The 22,387-nt window shown below is 44.5% G+C and overlaps 1 pseudogene; it reads right to left on the bottom strand.

The window, feature by feature from the left end:
* The window catches only part of LOC121546639, a 190,722-nt pseudogene that overhangs the window by 9,762 nt on the left and 158,573 nt on the right, over positions 1–22,387 (bottom strand).

The raw sequence follows: 22,387 nt of genomic DNA, 5'->3' as shown, positions 1-22,387 counted from the left end.
TTGTCCATTGGAGTGACATCAGGTTGATCAGAGTGTGGACATTGTTGATGTTGTGGATGGCTGTTGTAGCTGGAAACGGCAGATTTTTTTTTTTTGTGTGGAATGTCTACATGGGCGTGCAGAGGCCCATTATCAGCAACCCGCAGGACACCGGTCACGGCATCGGTGGTGGAGGGGTGACTCCGGGATGCTGGCCTTCTGGGCAGAGTTGCAAAGAGAGAGCCATATCTCAGACTGCCCATCTTAATCTTTTATTTTTATTGGCCAGTCTGAGATATGGCTTTTTCTTTGCGGCTCTGCCTAGAGGGTCGGCATCCCGGAGTCGCCTCTTCACTGTTGACGTTGAGACTGGTGTTTTGCGGGTACTATTTAATGAAGCTGCCAGTTGAGAACCTGTGGGTGTCTGTTTCTCAAACTAGACACTCTAATGTATTTGTCCTCTTGCTCAGTTGTGCACCGGGGCCTCCCACTCCTCTTTCTATTCTGGTTAGAGCCAGTTTGCGCTGTTCTGTGAAGGGAGTAGTACACAGCGTTGTACGAGATCTTCAGTTTCTTGGCAATTTCTCGCATGGAATAGCCTTCATTTCTCAGAACAAGAATAGACTGACGAGTTTCAGAAGAAAGTTATTTGTTTCTGGCCATTTTGAGCCTGTAATCGAACCCACAATTGCTGATGCTCAACTAGTCTCAGGAAGGCCAGTTTTATTGCTTCTTTAATCAGCACAACAGTTTTCAGCTGTGCTAACACAATTCCAAAAGGGTTTTAGCCTTTTAAAATGATAAACTTGGATTAGCAAACACAACGTGCCATTGGAACACAGGACTGATGGATGCTGATAATGGGCCTCTGTGAGCCTATGTAGATACTCCATTGAGGATCGGCCGTTTCCAGCTGCAGTAGGAATTTGCGGCATTGGCAGCGTCTACACTGTGTTTCTGATCAGTTTGATGTTGTTTTGATGGACGGGGAAGTTGCTTTTCTTTCGAGGGCAGGGACATTTCTGGGTGGCCCCAAACTTTTGAACGGTAGTGTAGTTTCGCGAGCCAATGCTAACTAGCGTTAGCGCAATGACTGGAAGTCTATGCTAGTTAGCAATTGTGCTAGCGCTAGTTAGCAACTTCCTTCAAACTGCACGCAGAGACATCCTCGAGTTCATCTGCCTCTAGTGAAGTAGATAAAGGGCCTCATTGCCAAAAGCACCTCAACCAGCCTCAGCCTGGTTGAGGTGACAGATTAAAGGGATTCATTATTATAATCTTTGGTAGTCCTTGGCCTAACAAATTATCAATTTGCAGCAGACCCACAGGATTTTTCCATAATGCTGTGTTTTTATTTCCATTTGATCTGGATGCGTAGGCTACGTTCTAATTTATAAAATCTCATTTTTAGTCAGTCACTGTACAGCCATATAAATATTCATATTTTGTTCTGTAATATGTTTTATTCATGAGCTATGAATTTGTCTGTAGTTTCACTTACAAACAGAGGAGGGCAGTATTGCCATACTCTACTTTTTGCAGAGCCGAATATATGGAGCGAGATACCTGCCAGAAGATTGAATGTAGGTATCGTTAGGATCGTAAGAAAAGCCATGCGTGAAACATAAAACATGACATGTCATCTGTGAACAAACAAACACCGTGTTACGATTAGGAACTAACATTTCAATTCTGACGTACAATAATACCTTTCAGGGTTTTGGCAGTTTCATCTCACCAACATTATTATTATTTTTTTTACACCAAACGGCCTGTGAGGAGTGCTACGAGAACAAACATAACACAGTATAAAAACCGGAAGTCAGGGAGAAGTCAGGGAGAAGTCAGGGAAACCGAAAAGATGTATCCTGCACATTTTCAAGTTGAAGGTCTCCATTCTCTATGACTCAGTTGAGTTTACTTCACATTTAGGTAGCTAATGTAATGGATTTGTTTGCCAGCGCTGTATTATGCCTACAACAGGGACGTTTCTGTCCACTAGGTGTATCTCTACAGCATGAAAATGTATGCACTCACTAACTGTAAGTCGCTCTGGATAAGAGCGTCTGTTAAATGACTAAAATGTAAATGTAATGTAACGGTTTAATAGGCTATAGACTACATTTATAACAGTTTAATAAGCTATAGACTACATTATAACAGTTTAATAGGCTATAGACTACATTTATAACAGTTTAATAGGCAATAGACTACATTTATAACAGTTTAATAGGCTATAGACTACATTTATAACAGTTTAATAGGCTATAGACTATTGCGTCTGCTAAATGGCATATTATATTTTTATTATTATATATAACAGTTTAATAGGCTATAGACTACATTTATAACAGTTTAATAGGCTATAGACTACATTTATATCAGTTTAATAGGCTATAGACTACATTTTAACAGTTTAATAGGCTATAAACTACATTTGTAACAGTTTAATAGGCTATAGACTACATTTATAACAGTTTAATAGGCTATAGACTACATTTATAACAGTTTAATAGGCTATAGACTACATTTATAACAGTTTAATAAGCTATATACTACATTTGTAATCGTTTTTAATAGGCTATTGCAATAATTCAACATGCATGGTTGTAGGCTGCATCACTCCTTCAGCCAAGGTAGCAGATTATCAAATGGAAGATACTGGCCTATGCGTTCCTACAGGCTGCGCTCTGCGGTCGCCGGGCACGCTCCACTATTGATATCAGTAGGCCTACGTCTTTAGAAAATAATTATTCTACATCCTAGGCTACAACAACACAGTGCGATGAGGAATGTATTATTGTTAGTACACAATTACTGTCCAGGCTGTAAACTGCAGTGATGTTGGCTAATTTGAATAACCGCTCAAACGTCCTTTTGTGCTTCATGCCGAAATAAAGCCCTGCTTTATACAACCATTCGGATCAGTTATGGGTTTATTCTCGACAGTTTACAAGGTCCAGAAAATGACATTCGGCCACTCATATGGTGTATTTTGTCAGGATGTATCGGCGTTTAGAGATAGGCCTAACCATAGAAAAAGAGGCTATAGCCTATAACACTGAGATGTGCTGTCTGTCGTGGATCCCAAGTCATCCTATAATTAACCACCATAGGCCTTATAATGCCAGGATTGGGGCCGAAGGACTGAAACTTCTGAAAAAGTGAATCGGGACAGATATGCTGAAGTGGACTCGGCCCTAGTACCATTAGCCAGAACCCAGAGTAATATGATTCTGCAGGACTCGGGAAAAGCTCGGTCCGTATGAAGCCCTCTGAGTCGATGCCGAGTCCCCTGAGTCTCAAACGGAATAGGCCCGAACCCACCATGTTGACTGGGTACTGACCACAACTACTGACCACAACTAGAGACCACAACTAGAGACCACAACTACTGACCACAACTACTGACCACAAGCAATGACCACAAATACTGACCACAACTACTGACCACAACTACTGACCACAACTACTGACCACAACTACTGACCACAACTACTGAACACAACTACTGACCACAACTACTGACCACAAGTACTGACCACAAGCACTGACCACAACTACTGACACCAACTACTGACCACAACTACTGACCACAACTACAGACCACAACTACTGACCACAAGCACTGACCACAACTACTGACCACAACTACTGACACCAACTACTGACCACAACTACTGACCACAACTACAGATCACAACTACTGACCACAACTACTGACCACAACTACTGACCACAACTACTGACCACAACTACTGATCACCACTACTGACCTCAACTACTGACCACAACTACTGACCACAACTACTGACCACAACTAGAGACCACAACTACTGACCACAACTACTGACCACAACTACTGACCACAAGCAATGACCACAAATACTGACCACAACTACTGACCACAACTACTGACCACAACTACTGACCACAACTACTGAACAGAACTACTGACCACAACTACTGACCACAAGTACTGACCACAAGCACTGACCACAACTACTGACACCAACTACTGACCACAACTACAGACCACAACTACTGACCACAAGCACTGACCACAACTACTGACCACAAGTACTGACCACAAGCACTGACCACAACTACTGACCACAACTACTGACCACAACTACTGACCACAACTACAGATCACAACTACTGACCACAACTACTGACCACAACTACTGACCACAACTACTGACCACAACTACTGACCACAACTACTGACCACAACTACTGACCACAACTTCTGACCACAACTACTGACCACAATCACTGACCACAACTACTGAACACAACTACTGACCACAACTACTGACCACAAGTACTGACCACAAGCACTGACCACAACTACTGACACCAACTACTGACCACAACTACAGACCACAACTACTGACCACAAGCACTGACCACAACTACTGACCACAAGTACTGACCACAAGCACTGACCACAACTACTGACCACAACTACTGACACCAACTACTGACCACAACTACTGACCACAACTACAGATCACAACTACTGACCACAACTACTGACCACAACTACTGACCACAACTACTGACCACAACTACTGACCACAACTACTGACCACAACTACTGACCACAACTACTGACCACAACTTCTGACCACAACTACTGACCACAATCACTGACCACAACTACTGACCACAACTTCTGACCACAATCACTGACCACAACTACTGACCACAATCACTGACCACAACTACTGACCAAAACCATACAACTACTGACCACAACTACTGAACACAAGCACTGACCACAACTACTGACCACAATTACTGACACCAACTACTGACCACAATCACTGACCACAACTACTGACCACAATCACTGACCACAACTACTGACCACAACTACTGACCACAACTACTGACCACAATCACTGACCACAACTACTGACCACAATCACTGACCACTATAGACCACAACTACTGAAACACACATATTTACCAAAACGACTGATCACAACTACTGACCACATATCTACTGACCACAACTACTGACCACGACCACAAAACTACTGAACCACATAACTACAGACCAAAACCACTACTGACCACAACTCTTTTACCACAATCACTGACCACAACTACTGAACCACACAACTACTGACCACAATAACTGACCACAACTAATGACCACAACTACTGACTACAACTACAACTACTGAACAAATCCACACAACTCTTGATCACAACTACTGACCACAACTACTGACCACTGCTGACCCCAACTACTGAACCACACAACTGACCACAACCACAAAACTACTGAACACTACAGACCACAACTACTGACCACAACTACTAAACCATAATTACTGACCAAAACCACACAACTACTTACCACAACTAATGAACCACACAACTACTTACCACAACTACTGAACACTACTTACCACACAACTAATGACCACAACAACACAACTGTTGACCAAAAGTACAGACTACAAGTACTGACCACAACCACACAACTACTGACCACAACTACTGCTTTGGTCTACACAGGCTCTGGTCCAGCTCTGGTCCTGGACGTAGCTAGCTAGCTCTGGTCTAGCAATGGTCTGCACTATAAATTACAACTACTTAAATGTGCATACATTTGCATATAATACCCACCAACAATAATTGTAACTCTTGAACCGTTCAAGCTAGAGACACCAAACCAACTCAGGCTATCTACCTACTTTCTCAACTATAACCAGTCACCACCATTAATACTGCAGACACTACCACCACTTTAACGTATTTCAAAACCATACACACTTTAAAACCAGCTAGCAAACACAGCACACTTTCTTCAGGAAATGTACTTTTATCCTAAATAGTTGATTTATTAGATAGAACCACAGCTAGCTATCAGTAGGTCCACATACAAACCTATTCTACATAGTTCTTCAACTACCACAAGCTGTCATGACTAGATGCACCATCATATTTCTCTCCCCAAATAATAGCCTACAACTTTCTAATCATTATATCATCATTCAACTAAAATCAAACTTCATTTACACTGAATATTTTACATAGTAAATTGTGCATTTATTGATTGATATGATTGATTCAGAATTCTATTTTTATTCAATTACCATCTAGCATCCTGACATTGTGATCTAACTGCCCCACAATCCAAGTCTCCTCCAACGTCGTTTTGGAGAATTTGGCAGCACGTCCAACTATCCTCACAACCGCAGACCACGTGTAACCACGCTAGCCTCCACATCCGGCTTCTTCACCTGCGGGATCGTCTGAGACCAGCCACCCGGACAGCTGATGAAACTGGGTTTGCACAACCAAAGAATTTCTGTCAGAAACCGTCTCAGGGAAGCTCATCTGCGTGCTCGTCGTCCAAACCAGGGTCTTGACCTGACTGCAGTTTGGTGTCATAGCCAATTTATGTGGGCAAATGCTCACCTTCGATGGCCACTGGCACGCTGGAGGAGTGTGCTCTTCACGGATTAATCCCGGTGTGTATGGCGTTGTGTGGGCGAGTGGTTTGCTGATGTCAACGTTGTGAACAGAGTGCCCCATGGTGGATGTGGGGTTATGGTATGGGCAGGCATAAGCTACAGACAATAAACACAATTGCATTTTATCGATGGCAATTTGAATGCACAGAGATACCGTGACGAGATCCTGAGGCCCATTGTCGTGCCATTCATCCACCGCCATCACCTCATGTTTCAGCATGATAATCTGTACACAATTCCTGGAAGCTGAAATGTCCCAGTTCTTCTTCCATGGCCTGCATACTCACCAGACATGTCACCCATTGAGCATGTTTGGGATGCTCTGGATTGACGTGTACAACAGCGTGTTCCAGTTCCCGCTGATATCCAGCAACTTTGCACAGGCATTGAAGAGGAGTGGGACAACTTCCACAGGCCACAATCAACAGCCTGATCAACTCTATGGGAAGGAGATGTGTCACGCTGCATGAGGAAAATGGTGGTCACACCAGATACTGACTGGTTTTCTGATCCACACCGCTACCTTTTTAAAAAAGGTATCTGTGACCAACAGATATGCATTCCCAGTCATGTGAAATCCATAGATTAGGGCCTAATGAATTTATTTAAATTGACTAATTTCCTTAAATGAACTGTAACTCAGTAAAATCTTTGAAATTGTTGCATGTTGCGTTTTATATTTTTGATCAGTGTAATATGGTTGATATAGTAGTCTAAAGTAATCAGACTAATTATTTTACTACATTTAACTTTGACTATATGGAACTGCTTCGCTTTAAAGATGCACTATGCAGAAATCGCTCCTACATTTCTTGGTTGCTAAAATTCTAATAGTTTGCCTAATTTCAGTTTATGTGACAAAACAAGAGGTCATAGTGTAGAGAACCATTGGACCACCTCAACCGCTGTGAAATGTCTTTTCAATAACCAAAAATACTGTATTTTCAGCTGGTGTACAAAACCGAATGTAAAAGATGCTAAACTTAACAGGAAGCATAGAAATAGCGCACGTAGAACAGATCTACCACTTCTTAGACTGGCTTTCAATGAGAGTGACAGATCTATAACTCACATGTCTATATGAATTTGGTTGGGACGCCCAATAAGTTACATATTGCAGCTTTAAATAGTGAAGTAAAACTTTTTAAAAACTTCTACGCTACCGTACTTTTAAAGAGAGAGTACAGATAAAGGGGTAGAGAAAGAGAGAGCGATTTAGAGTTCTGATACCTGTGTCTGTATGCGGTTGAGTCCTCTACACCACAGCATCTGTCCTCGTCGTATCTCTCCCTCTTCGTCTCCATCCTCCATCTCCTCCTCTTCCTCCACCGCCGCCATCGCTGCCCCCGCCTCCTTCAGACACGGCAATCGGTCGCTGGGAACCGTGGCGATCACCTGTCGCCCCGACAACACACACGGAGACGGTCGTCAGACGAGAAAGGTAGTACTATTCATACATACATGATACATACATGATACATTACACACGAGCACACATCCACATGCACACGCTAGTGCTGCGCGGGTTGACCCATAACCCGCAGTCCCCACGGTTATATCCATGGCGCGGGTGGGTTTAGGGTCATTAAATATGTGTGGATGAAGGGTGTCAATGTATAATTCATATCTATAGGCTTCTTTCATGGTATCTGGTGTTAGTGCTTCAGCTATAGGGCCAAATACATGACAATCACCAAATGCTTTTGGGAACTTGGGCAGAAATAGTTAACGCCGTTCCACTTTGTTTTGGAAATGTAATGTTTTGGGAAAAGTAATGTTTTGGGAAAGAGTTGGTGAAGTGGTAAAAGAGGCTGCTGTGATATGTGTGATAATGATATCAGTGCTGCTGTGATATGTGTGATGATGATATCAGTGCTGCTGTGATATGTGTGATAATGATATCAGTGCTGCTGTGATATGTGTGATGATGATATCAGTGCTGCTGTGATATGTGTGATGATGATATCAGTGCTGCTGTGATATGTGTGATGATGATATCAGTGCTGCTGTGATATGTGTGATGATGATATCAGTGCTGCTGTGATATGTGTGATGATGATATCAGTGCTGCTGTGATATGTGTGATAATGATATCAGTGCTGCTGTGATATGTGTGATGATGATATCAGTGCTGCTGTGATATGTGTGATGATGATATCAGTGCTGCTGTGATATGTGTGATGATGATATCAGTGCTGCTGTGATATGTGTGATGATGATATCAGTGCTGCTGTGATATGTGTGATAATGATATCAGTGCTGCTGTGATATGTGTGATGATGATATCAGTGCTGCTGTGATATGTGTGATAATGATATCAGTGCTGCTGTGATATGTGTGATGATGATATCAGTGCTGCTGTGATATGTGTGATGATGATATCAGTGCTGCTGTGATATGTGTGATAATGATATCAGTGCTGCTGTGATATGTGTGATGATGATATCAGTGCTGCTGTGATATGTGTGATAATGATATCAGTGCTGCTGTGATATGTGTGATAATGATATCAGTGCTGCTGTGATATGTGTGATGATGATATCAGTGCTGCTGTGATATGTGTGATGATGATATCAGTGCTGCTGTGATATGTGTGATAATGATATCAGTGCTGCTGTGATATGTGTGATGATGATATCAGTGCTGCTGTGATATGTGTGATGATGATATCAGTGCTGCTGTGATATGTGTGATAATGATATCAGTGCTGCTGTGATATGTGTGATGATGATATCAGTGCTGCTGTGATATGTGTGATAATGATATCAGTGCTGCTGTGATATGTGTGATGATGATATCAGTGCTGCTGTGATATGTGTGATGATGATATCAGTGCTGCTGTGATATGTGTGATGATGATATCAGTGCTGCTGTGATATGTGTGATAATGATATCAGTGCTGCTGTGATATGTGTGATGATGATATCAGTGCTGCTGTGATATGTGTGATGATGATATCAGTGCTGCTGTGATATGTGTGATAATGATATCAGTGCTGCTGTGATATGTGTGATGATGATATCAGTGCTGCTGTGATATGTGTGATGATGATATCAGTGCTGCTGTGATATGTGTGATAATGATATCAGTGCTGCTGTGATATGTGTGATGATGATATCAGTGCTGCTGTGATATGTGTGATAATGATATCAGTGCTGCTGTGATATGTGTGATGATGTGAGGCACTGTACAAATTAGACAGTCACAAGACAGGGACTTCAAAATGGCAAGGGAACTATACTGTTCAGATGGGTTATCTAACTGTAATCTGGACACTGACTGTTGGTCAATAACCTCTCACATAGTCTAATATAATATTAACTCCTGCAGAATTAAGCCTTTCTTGCAGTAAAATAATACGCGAAATGTAAATTGACTCAGGAACAGGAGTGGAGAAATACCGATTTCTTTATTTCAGCAGCTTGAGAGAATGAATGCGCAGTTAGGGACCGTCTGTAAAGGTGCAATCTTTATCAGCATTTTTATTTTTTTATTATTTTTTTATTATTTATTTATTTTTATTTTTTCGGGGGGTGGATCAGCTTAATATTGCAGATAGATTGTATCTTCTATCAATGTAATTGTCTGCATCACTTCCAATCCCCCATGTTTATTTTTATTTTTTATATATATATTCCCCTTTATTACTTTTCAACTCCACCATCCTTTCCCTACTTGGAGTAAATTAGTGAACAACAACGCCCAGGCCTCTACTTCCGGTCTATACTTACTATCTACACCTTATGGACAGAGTTAATTTTACAATAATTCTATATCTATATATATATATATATATATTTATTTATTTTTTTGCTCCTGAACTTCTTCTACTCTCAACCTCTCCGATCATTTTCATGATGTCCATCCGGTTTGCTTCTAAATGCCATATCTTTCTAACTGTGCTCTTTCCCAAAAGCTCCCAACATACAACCTATATACTTATTATGGACACAGTATGCTTACATTATTAGCTATCTTTGTTATTATTTGTTGTTATTTGTTATTAGTCCCATCCTTCAACTCTATTCAATACCTCCCATCTATCTCTTTATCAGCATCTTAAAAGCTGACAGTATTTCAACCACATAAATATGCATCCAAGCCGAACTGAAATCTTATCAAAAACTTGAGTCGTTTGAACAGCTTTTAATTTTCTTAAAACCGTTCAAACTGATGTCATTTAGAAGAAGTTCTGCAATGAAAGTCTAGACCGTTTTTTGGGGGGTTTATTGCATTTTCTCCTTGGTCCCTAAACATATTTGCTGCGCGAGAGAAGCAGAGATGACAGAGTAGAACTACTTAAATCAACTAGATTGAAGCGTTCTACAGATATCTTTTATGACATTCTGCTGAGGTTTATTTAGTATTCTAGGGCTAATGACAGAAGAGAAGCTGACTAACAAAATGTCAGAAATTATAAGCAGAAACATAAAAGTCCTGTCAAAAAAATAATCTATGAGCGCATTATCTATATTAGCGGGTTAGGGTCGGGTGCGGGCCCCAGATTTTTACTTTATCACATAGCCTATAGTCAGGTGGTTGCGGATGGGTTATTAGCAAACAGCTGACCCGCGCAACACTAACGCGCGCACACACACACACACACACACACACACACACACACACACACACACACACACACACACTGACCTGTCCCCAGAGTAACTCTCCCACTCCAACGAACAGGCACCAGAGCCACTGTTCCACGTTGAGAGGAGCACAGCTGAATGGCTTGCCTCCCCACTGGACTATCACCACCTAGATAAAATAACATAACTACATGACCAAAAGTATGTGGACAACATCTCATTCAAAAATCATGAGCATTAATATGGAGTTGGTCCCCCCTTTGCTGCTATAACAGCCTGCACTCTTCTGGGAAGGCTTTCCACTAGATGTTGGAACATTGCTGCAGGGACTTGCTTCCATTCAGCCACAGGAGCATTAGTGAGGTCGGGCACTGATGTTGGGCGATTAGGCCTGGCTCGCAGTCGCCGTTCCAATCCATCCCAAAGGTGTTCGATGGGGTTGAGGTCAGGGCTCTGTGCAGGCCAGTCAAGTTCTTCCACACCGATCTCGACAAACCATTTCTGTATGGACCTCGCTTTGTGCACAGGGGCATTGTCATGCTGAAACAGGAAAGGGCCTTCCCCAAATTGTTGCAACAGTTGGAAGCCCAGAATCATCTAGAATGTCATTGTATGCTGTAGTGTTAAGATTTCCCTTCACTGGAACTAAGGGGCCCGAACCATGAAAAACAGCCCCAGACCATTATTCCTCCTCCACCAAACTTTACAGTTGGCACTATGCATTCGGGCAGATAGCGTTCTCCTGGCATCCGCCAAACCCAGATTAGTCCGTCGGATTGTCAGATGGTGAAGCGTGATTCATCACTCCAGAGAACGCGTTTCCACTGCTCCAGAGTCCAATGGCGGCGAATTTTACACCACTCCAGCCGACGCTTGGCATTGCGCATGGTGATCTTAGGCTTGTGTGCGGCTGCTCGGCCATGGAAACCCATTTTATGAAGCTCCCGACTAACAGTTATTTTGCTGACATTGCTTCCAGAGGCAGTTTGGAACTCGGTAGTGAGTGTTGCAACCAATGACAGACTATTTTCATGCGCTTCAGCACTTGGCGGTCCCGTTCTGTGAGCTTGTGTGGTCTACCACTTCACAATGACAGCACTTCCAGTTGACCAGGGCAGCTCTAGCAGGGATTTGAGGAACTGACTTGTGGCATCCTATGACGGTGAAGTTCACTGAGCTCTTCAGTAAGGCCATTCTACTGCTAATGTTTGTCTATGGAGATTGCATGGCTGTGTGCTCGATTTTATACACCTGTCAGAAACGGGTGTGGCTGAAATAGCCGAATCCACTAATTTTGAAGGGGTGTCCACATACTAGTGTACCATAACTACTATCACAGCTGAATGGCTCGCCCCCCCCCCCACTGGACTATCATCACCTAGATAACATAACTACTATCACAGCTGAATGGCTTGCCCCCCCACTGGACTATCACCACCTAGATAACATAACTACTATCACAGCTGAATGGCTTGCCCCCCCACTGGACTATCACCACCTAGATAACATAACTACTATCACAGCTGAATGGCTCGCCCCCCCCACTGGACTATCACCACCTAGATAACATAACTACTATCACAGCTGAATGGCTCGCCCCCCCACTGGACTATCACCACCTAGATAACATAACTACTATCACAGCTGAATGGCTCGCCCCCCACTGGACTATCACCACCTAGATAACATAACTACTATCACAGCTGAATGGCTCGCTCCCCCACTGGACTATCATCACCTAGATAACATAACTACTATCACAGCTGAATGGCTCGCCCCCCCACTGGACTATCACCACCTAGATAACATAACTACTATCACAGCTGAATGGCTCGCCCCCCCCCCACTGGACTATCATCACCTAGATAACATAACTACTATCACAGCTGAATGGCTTGCCCCCCCACTGGACTATCACCACCTAGATAACATAACTACTATCACAGCTGATTGGCTCGCTTCCCACTGGACTATCACCACCTAGATAACATAACTACTATCACAGCTGAATGGCTCGCCCCCCACTGGACTATCACCACCTAGATAACATAACTACTATCACAGCTGAATGGCTCGCCCCCCACTGGACTATCACCACCTAGATAACATAACTACTATCACAGCTGAATGGCTCGCCCCCCACTGGACTATCACCACCTAGATAACATAACTACTATCACAGCTGAATGGCTCGCCCCCCACTGGACTATCACCACCTAGATAACATAACTACTATCACAGCTGAATGGCTCGCCCCCCCCACTGGACTATCACCACCTAGATAACATAACTACTATCACAGCTGAATGGCTCGCCCCCCCCACTGGACTATCACCACCTAGATAACATAACTACTATCACAGCTGATTGGCTCGCCCCCCCACTGGACTATCACCACCTAGATAACATAACTACTATCACAGCTGATTGGCTTGCCCCCCCCACTGGACTATCACCACCTAGATAACATAACTACTATCACAGCTGAATGGCTCGCCCCCCCACTGGACTATCACCACCTAGATAACGGTTAACAACTCCACAGTGTCCCCCTCCCAGAGTGCAGAGAACTTGGTGTGACCCTGCTCGCCCCCCCCCCCCCCCGCCCTCCCCCTTGGTGTGACCCTGTCGTTCTCTGCAAACATCAAACCAGTGACCTGCTCCTGCAGGTTCATTCTCTACAACATCCGTAGAGTACGACCCTACCTCACACAGGAAGCGGCGCAGGTCCTAATCCAGGCAATTGACTATCATGTAAATAACATAACTACTATCACAGCTGAACTAGATAACATATGATATCACCACCGAGGGAATAATATGAATAATATAACATCACAGTATTACCCATAATGCTACAAATGCTCAACGTTTCATTAGATAACACATGGCAGTCTCTGTCTGTGTGTCTGTGTGTGTGCAGCCAGTCTCTGTCTGTGTGTCTGCAGCCAGTCTCTGTCTGTGTGTCTGTGTGTCTGTGTGTCTGTGTCTGTGTGTCTGTGTGTGTGCAGCCAGTCTCTGTCTGTGTGTCTGTGTGTCTGTGTGTCTGTGTGTCTGTGTGTCTGTGTGTCTGTGTGTCTGTGTGTGTGCAGCCAGTCTCTGTCTGTGTGTCTGTGTGTCTGTGTGTGTGCAGCCAGTCTCTGTCTGTGTGTCTGTGTGTGTGCAGCCAGTCTCTGTCTGTGTGTCTGTGTGTCTGTGTGTCTGTGTGTGTGTGTGTCTGTGTGTCTGTGTGTCTGTGTGTGTGTGTGTGTGTGTGTGTGTGTGTGTGCAGCCTACCTGGATAACTAAGGTTCCGAACACTATGGAACAGAAGATTGGGTTGGCGAAGATTCCGTCGAAGACGTTGCGTTCCCCGTGGATCTTCCTGGCGTTGATCTCATTAAAGAGCTGCATGAGGACGAAGGTGTTGAAAATGATGGTGTAGTGTTCTGACGGAGGGGAGTGGAGTGGAGCATTACGACCACTGTCTATGTTAAAGATACGCTCTCCTAAAGGAGAGAGAATGGGAAGGATGGAGAGAGGAGAAGGAAGGAGAGAGGAGAGGGGAAGGAGAGAGGAGAGGGGAGAGGAGAGAGGAGATGGGAAGGGGAGAGGAGAGGGGAAGGAGAGAGGAGAGGAGAGAGGAGAGGGGAAGGAGAGGGAAGAGGAGAGGAGAGGAGAGGAGAGAGGAAGGAGAGAGGAGAGGGGAAGGAGAGAGGAGAGGAGAGAGGAGAGGGGAAGGAGAGAGGAGAGGAGAGAGAGGAGGGAGAGGAGTGGAGGAGAAGAGATAAAAGGAGAGGGAAGAGGAGAGGGAAGAGAGGAGAGGGAAGAGGAGAGAGGAGAGGGGAGAGGAGAGGGAAGAGAGGAGATAAGAGGAGAGGGAAGAGAGGAGATAAGAGGAGAGGGAAGAGAGGAGATAAGAGGAGAGGGAAGAGAGGAGATAAGAGGAGAGGGAAGAGAGGAGATAAGAGGAGAGGGAAGAGAGGAGATAAGAGGAGAGGGAAGAGGAGAGGGAAGAGAGGAGATAAGAGGAGATGGAAGAGGAGAGGGAAGAGGAGAGGGAAGAGAGGAGATAAGAGGAGAGGGAAGAGGAGAGGGAAGAGGAGAGGGAAGAGAGGAGATAAGAGGAGAGGAGAGGAGAGGAGAGGAGAGGAGAGGAGAGGAGAGGAGAGGGAAGAGAGGAGATAAGAGGAGATGAGAGGAAAAAAGAGGAGGAGAGAAGAGAGAAGAGGGAGAGGAGGATTTTATAAAGCAGACACAAGAGAGGAGAGGAGAGAAGTTCTTAAAGGGAAAGAGAACTGGAGGCAAGATGATGAATGAGGAGAAGGAAAGTTATGGATAGAAAGTGTGTGTGTGTGTGTGCGTGTGCGTGTGTGTGTGTTACCTATAAACAGCAGAGTAAAGATTATGATGAGCTGGTAGACTCCATGACCCAGAATGTTCTTCAACATCGTCAAGGAGATGAGAGGGTTGTTGCGGCCGTAGGGTTTCCGTAGCAACAGGGACTCTGTGGGGGGTTCTGTTGCTAGGGCAAGAGAGGCGAAGGTATCCATGATAAGGTTAACCCATAACATCTGGACTGCTTTCAGAGGAGAGTCCTGGGGGAGGGGGGGGAGAGGGGTGGAGGAGAATGTGTGAAAAGCCACTACTGACGTCCACAATGTTGAGTGTGCGTTTTGTGTGTGTGTGCGTTTTGTGTGTGTGTGTGTGTGTTACCTGTGTGATGGAGGCCCCAGTGAAGGCCACTATGACAGCCACCACGTTGACAGTCAGTTGTGTGTGTGTGTGTGTGTGTGTGTGTGTGTTACCTGTGTGATGCAGGCCCCAGTGAAGGCCACTATGACAGCCACCACGTTGACAGTCAGTTGTGTGTGTGTGTGTGTGTGTGTGTGTGTGTGTTACCTGTGTGATGCAGGCCCCAGTGAAGGCCACTATGACAGCCACCACGTTGACAGTCAGCTGAAACTGGAGGAACTTGGAGATGCTGTCGTAGACATTCCTCCCCCACATCACAGCCTTCACTATACTACTGAAGTTATCATCCGTTAATATGATGTCAGACGCCTCCTTGGCCACGTCTGTACCGGCTATACCCTGGAGAGAGAAGAGGTATGGTTAAATACCGGCTATACCCTGGAGAGAGAAGAGGTATGGTTTAATACCGGCTATACCCTGGAGAGAGAAGAGGTATGGTTTAATACCGGCTATACCCTGGAGAGAGAAGAGGTATGGTTTAATACCGGCTATACCCTGGAGAGAAGAGGTATGGTTAAATACCGGCTATAACCTGGAGAGGAGGTATGGTTTAATATTGGCTATACCCTGGAGAGAGAAGAGGTATGGTTTAATACTGGCTATACCCTGGAGAGAGAAGAGGTATGGTTTAATACCGGCTATACCCTGGAGAGAGAAGAGGTATGGTTAAATACCGGCTATACCCTGGAGAGAGAAGAGGTATGGTTTAATACTGGCTATACCCTGGAGAGAGAAGAGGTATGGTTAAATACCGGCTATACCCTGGAGAGAAGAGGTATGGTTTAATACCGGCTATAACCTGGAGAGAGAAGAGGTATGGTTAAATACCGGCTATACCCTGGAGAGAAGTATGGTTAAATACCGGCTATAACCTGGAGAGAAGAGGTATGGTTAAACACCGGCTATACCCTGGAGAGAAGAGGTATGGTTAAATACCGGCTATACCCTGGAGAGAAGAGGTATGGTTAAACACCGGCTATACCCTGGAGAGAGAAGAGGTATGGTTAAATACCGGCTATACCCTGGAGAGAGAAGAGGTATGGTTTAATACTGGCTATACCCTGGAGAGAGAAGAGGTATGGTTAAATACCGGCTATACCCTGGAGAGAGAAGAGGTATGGTTTAATACCGGCTATACCCTGGAGAGATAAGAGGTATGGTTTAATACTGGCTATACCCTGGAGAGAGAAGAGGTATGGTTAAATACCGGCTATAACCTGGAGAGAAGAGGTATGGTTTAATACCGGCTATACCCTGGAGAGAGAAGAGGTATGGTTTAATACCGGCTATAACCTGGAGAGAGAAGAGGTATCGTTTAATACCGGCTATACCCTGGAGAGAGAAGAGGTATGGTTTAATACCGGCTATACCCTGGAGAGAAGAGGTATGGTTTAATACCGGCTATACCCTGGAGAGAAGCGGTACGGTTAAATACCGGCTATAACCTGGAGAGAAGAGGTATGGTTAACTACCGGCTATACCCTGGAGAGAAGAGGTATGGTTAAATACCGGCTATACCCTGGAGAGAAGTATGGTTAAATACCGGCTATACCCTGGAGAGAGAAGAGGTATGGTTTAATACCGGCTATACCCTGGAGAGAGAAGAGGTATGGTTTAATACTGGCTATACCCTGGAGAGAGAAGAGGTATGGTTAAATACCGGCTATACCCTGGAGAGAAGAGGTATGGTTTAATACCGGCTATCCCGAGTGGCGCAGTGGATTAAGGCACTGCATCGCAGTGCTAGCTGTGCCACTAGAGATCCTGGTTCGAATCCAGGCTCTGTCGTAGCCGGCCGCGACCGGGAGACCCATGGGGCGGTGCACAATTGGCCCAGCGTCGTCCAGGGTAGGGGAGGGAATGGCCGGCAGGGATGTAGCTCAGTTGGTAGAGCATGGCGTTTGCAACGCCAGGGTTGTGGGTTCGATTCCCACGGGGGGCCAGTATGAAAAATAAAAAAATAATGTATGCACTCACTAACTGTAAGTCGCTCTGGATAAGAGCGTCTGCTAAATAACCTGGAGAGAGAAGAGGTACGGTTAAATACCGGCTATAACCTGGAGAGAAGTATGGTTAAATACCGGCTAAACCCTGGAGAGAAGAGGTACGGTTAAATACCGGCTATAACCTGGAGAGAAGTATGGTTTAATACCGGCTATACCCTGGAGAGAAGAGGTATGGTTAAATACCGGCTATAACCTGGAGAGAAGTATGGTTTAATACCGGCTATACCCTGGAGAGAGAAGAGGTATGGTTTAATATTGGCTATACCCTGGAGAGAGAAGAGGTATGGTTTAATATTGGCTATACCCTGGAGAGAGAAGAGGTATGGTTTAATACCGGCTATTCCCTGGAGAGAGAAGAGGTATGGTTTAATACCGGCTATAACCTGGAGAGAAGAGGTATGGTTAAATACCGGCTATACCCTGGAGAGAAGAGGTATGGTTAAATACCGGCTATACCCTGGAGAGAGAAGAGGTACGGTTTAATACCGGCTATTCCCTGGAGATAAGAGGTACGGTTTAATACCGGCTATAACCTGGAGAGAAGAGGTATGGTTTAATACCGGCTATACCCTGGAGAGAGAAGAGGTATGGTTAAATACCGGCTAAACCCTGGAGAGAAGAGGTATGGTTTAATACCGGTTATCCCGAGTGGCGCAGTGGACTAAGGCACTGCATCGCAGTGCTAGCTGTGCCACTAGAGATCCTGGTTCGAATCCAGGCTCTGTCGTAGCCGGCCGCGACCGGGAGACCCATGGGGCGGTGCACAATTGGCCCAGCGTCGTCCAGGGTAGGGGAGGGAATGGCCGGCAGGGATGTAGCTCAGTTGGTAGAGCATGGCGTTTGCAACGCCAGGGTTGTGGGTTCGATTCCCACGGGGGGCCAGTATGAAAAATAAAAAATAATGTATGCACTCACTAACTGTAAGTCGCTCTGGATAAGAGCGTCTGCTAAATAACCTGGAGAGAGAAGAGGTACGGTTAAATACCGGCTATACCCTGGAGAGAAGTATGGTTAAATACCGGCTAAACCCTGGAGAGAAGAGGTACGGTTAAATACCGGCTATAACCTGGAGAGAAGTATGGTTTAATACCGGCTATACCCTGGAGAGAAGAGGTATGGTTAAATACCGGCTATAACCTGGAGAGAAGTATGGTTTAATACCGGCTATACCCTGGAGAGAGAAGAGGTATGGTTTAATATTGGCTATACCCTGGAGAGAGAAGAGGTATGGTTTAATATTGGCTATACCCTGGAGAGAGAAGAGGTATGGTTTAATATTGGCTATACCCTGGAGAGAGAAGAGGTATGGTTTAATACCGGCTATACCCTGGAGAGAGAAGAGGTATGGTTTAATACCGGCTATTCCCTGGAGAGAAGAGGTATGGTTTAATACCGGCTATACCCTGGAGAGAGAAGAGGTATGGTTTAATACCGGCTAAACCCTGGAGAGAAGAGGTATGGTTTAATACCGGCTATACCCTGGAGAGAGAAGAGGTATGGTTTAATACCGGCTATACCCTGGCGAGAGAAGAGGTATGGTTAAATACCGGCTAAACCCTGGAGAGAAGAGGTATGGTTTAATACCAGCTATACCTTGGAGAGAAGAGGTATGGTTAAATACCAGCTATAACCTGGAAAAAATAGGTACTTTTTTTCACTTTAACTATTTGCACATCGTTACAACACTGTACACCTACTCATTCAAGGGTTTTTCTTTATTTTTACATTGTAGAATAATAGTGAAGACAAACTATGAAATAACACATATGGAATCATGTAGTAACCAAAAAAGTTTGAGATTCTTCAAAGTAGCCACCCTTTGCCTTGATGACAGCTTTGCACACTCTTGGCATTCTCTCAACCAGCTTCATGAGGTAGTCACCTGGAATGCATTTCAATTAACAGGTGTGCCTTCTTAAAAAATGAATTTCTTTCCTTCTTAATGCGTTTGAGCCAATCAGTTGTGTTGTGACAAGGTAGGGGTGGTATACAGAAGATAGCCCTATTTGGTAAAAGACCAAGTCCATATTATGGCAAGAACAGCTCAAATAAGCAAAGAGAAACGACAGTCCATCATTACTTTAAGACATGAAGGTCAGTCAATATGGAACATTTGAAGAACTTTGAAAGTTTCTTCAAGTGCAGTTGCAAAAACCATCAAGCGCTATAATGAAACTGGCTCTCTTGAGGACCGCCACAGGAATGGAAGACCCAGAGTTACTTCTGCTGCAGAGGATAAGTTCATTAGAGTTACCAGCCTCAGAGATTGCAGCCCAAATAAACGCTTCACAGAGTTCAAGTCACAGACACATCTCAACATCAACTGTTCAGAGGGGACTGTGTGAATCAGGCCTTCATGGTCGAATTGCTGCAAAGAAACCACTACTAAAGAACACCAATAAGAAGAAGAGACCTGCTTGGGCCAAGAAACACGAGCAATGGACATTAGACCGGTGGAAATTTGTCCTTTGGTCTGGAGTCCAAATTTGAGATTTTTGGTTCCAACCGGCGTGTCTTTGTGAGACCCAGTGTGGGTGAACGGAGGATCTCCGCATGTGTAGTTCCCACCGTAAAGCATGGAGGAGGAGGTGTTATGGTGTGGGGATGCTTTGCTGGTGACACTGTGATTTATTTAGAATTCAAGGCACACTTAACCAGCATTGCTACCACAGCATTCTGCAGTGATACGTCATCCAATCTGGTTTGGGCTTAGTGGGACTATAATTTGATTTTCAACAGGACAATGACCCAACACACCTCCAGGCTGTGTAAGGGCTATTTGACCAAGAAGGAGAGTGATGGAGTGCTGCATCAGATGACCTGGCCTCCACAATCCCCCGACCTTAACCCAAGCGAGATGGTTTGGGATGAGTCGGACAGCAGAGTGAAGGAAAAGCTGCCAACAAGTGCTCAGCATATGTGGGAACTACTTCGACACTGTTGGAAAAGCATTCCAGGTGAAGCTGGTTGACCATTCATAACATTCGTGTCTCAGCAGTGACAACCCATAATACTTTGAGCAGGGCGTTACCATTGCAAAGCCCACGTCGGCCTTCTTCAGCGCCGGCCCGTCATTTGTCCCGTCTCCCGTTACCGCGACAACCTGCCTCAGCTCCAACACAGTGCTGTCCATGATGCCTGAACACACACACACGTTGATACACAGTAGGTCACATTTTCTAAAGATTGACAAAAACATTATCCGTTCGACAGGGGGGGATCTTTCTTTTGTCTAACTTTATTGCGACAAATCATGATGAAAACTGTGTTTTTCAAATAAATTATGATTGCGGAATACTTTTGAAGGTACGCGGGGGCACGTGATGTCATCGCGTAACTATAAGTTCCACTCCACATTTAATTCTAAATGCCTACTGCTTGCAAAATCATAAAAAAAAATAATAGTTTAAACAACTATGATTGTCCTGACTTCCAAGAATGCCTGAATTGCTTCGCCTTGTTTTTCTGGTTGGCTGGCAAGTATCAACATCCAATTATTTCAGATCTACAGGAGTGCAAGTTTCACCGTGATACGGATTGTGGCGATACGTTGGCACATGATAATTATTAGAATATGGCACGTTTGTCAACTATTGCATTCTATCCATGCTGGCTTTCACAGGCTACCTGAGACATGAAACAGATAAGTGGGAGGGCAAACAGGTCATTACATGGGTATTTATATACATGGATATATGTATATATGGAAACACTCATAGGTGGGAGGGCAAACAGGCTGTCACCAATTTATTAATGCGCAATTTGCCTAAATGGGTAATGGAATCACTAAACCACTACATTTATCTAAACATTGGTGTGAGGTCATTACGTCCAGCTGTTTTTATCTACACAAGATAGTTAAATGGCACCCTAGCAGGCAATTGTCACATATATTCTCTATGCGAACTTTTCTAAATGTCAACAAAAAAAATCACTGGACAAGTTAATGGAAACATAGCTACTGTCTATCACCTTGCAGCTGCGTTATCAATTGTAATTTGTAGGCTGGGTTTTAGCAACCTCATGATGGGTATAGGGAAAGTTAGAGTATCATGTAGTAGCCTAAACCTATCGACGTTACATTGAACTGGGTGAATATGGATGACAGTCATCCAATATGCTGTAATAGAAATAAGGCCATGCTCCTAAAAACCAATGGTGCTTCCTAGTCTTGATGTCTTGGTGTGAGAGACTCACCTTTGACTAGTGTGTGTTTGTCGGTGGGGGAGGAGCGAGCGAGGACTCGTAGTTTAGGCCAGACCCTGTCGATCCGCTCCTGCTCTACCTGTCAATCATACACACAGGGGGAGGAGTTAGGACACACACACACACATACACACACATGCCCCTAACCACACACACACACCTCTCCTTTCTCGTTCCTAATTCGCCGGTTGAACTCCTTGCCGTCGATACACAGGAAGTCTTCTCCAGGATGGATGATGCCACATTTAGCCGCTATGGCCCTGGCTGTGTTGATGTTGTCCCCTGGTGGTTATAACATGATCATAACAGCTATGTGTAAAAGAGTTATACACGGTCATAACATGTATCTGCTATGTGCCAGCTGCACACATGGTCC

The sequence above is a fragment of the Coregonus clupeaformis genome, chromosome 30 (genome assembly GCF_020615455.1).
Source record: "Coregonus clupeaformis isolate EN_2021a chromosome 30, ASM2061545v1, whole genome shotgun sequence".
In the NCBI taxonomy this organism is placed as follows: Eukaryota; Metazoa; Chordata; class Actinopteri; order Salmoniformes; family Salmonidae; genus Coregonus; species Coregonus clupeaformis.
The sequence above is the reverse complement of the archived record's forward strand: the minus strand, read 5'-3'. Positions and strand labels throughout refer to the sequence as shown.